Genomic DNA, 715 nt, shown 5'->3' with positions numbered 1-715 from the left:
CTGTGGGGAAGAAGTGTGGTGCCGGCCCGCTTCAAAACACATGGACATGGTTTGGGAACGGGGCTGAAGGTGCCGACTGGGCAAATCCGCATCAGGCGGTGCCGCCAGCCAGGACACGTGCTTTAACAGGCAGAGCGGTGGCCCTGAGAGCCTGGCCCCCAAGAGCCTGGCATGGGGCATTCCTTCCACCCAGCGCATGGAGGCATCTCCTGGGCAGAAATGCCAGCACCGCTCTCACTGCCTCCCTCGAAATGCCCCTTTGCCTCCCTCCGCACCGGGGCCCTGCGTTCCTGCGGATGCCACGGGGCAGCAACCGGTCCCTCGGAGTGGGGATGGAGCCAGTGCTCGGGCTGTGAACGTGGGCACAGCACTCACGTGGACTGGGGCCGCATTTTGCACGTACAGCTGTGCTGTCCGGAGATGTCCCAGCACCGTAACACCCCAACGACAGCCCTTTATTTCCACTATTACTTAATCCCACCCTGCCCAGCGTCATGTGGCCGAGGGCAGCTCCAGGAGGTGCAGCCTCAGCCCCCCAAACCAAGCTGAGCCCACAGCCCCAATTTGTTGCTGATAGAGGAGGAAACTCTCCAATAACCCCCAAAATCAGGAGCTTTTAATCCGCATTTTATTAGCAGGGCCACATGTCTGCTCCCCACGATGTGGCGGCTGGGGGGGGGGCCTCACAGGGCCCCTCGGGGGCAGGGGGCGCTGC

The sequence above is a fragment of the Cariama cristata genome, unplaced genomic scaffold, assembly GCF_000690535.1.
Source record: "Cariama cristata isolate BGI_N322 unplaced genomic scaffold, ASM69053v1 scaffold23505, whole genome shotgun sequence".
NCBI lineage: Eukaryota > Metazoa > Chordata > Aves > Cariamiformes > Cariamidae > Cariama > Cariama cristata.
The sequence above is the reverse complement of the archived record's forward strand: the minus strand, read 5'-3'. Positions refer to the sequence as shown.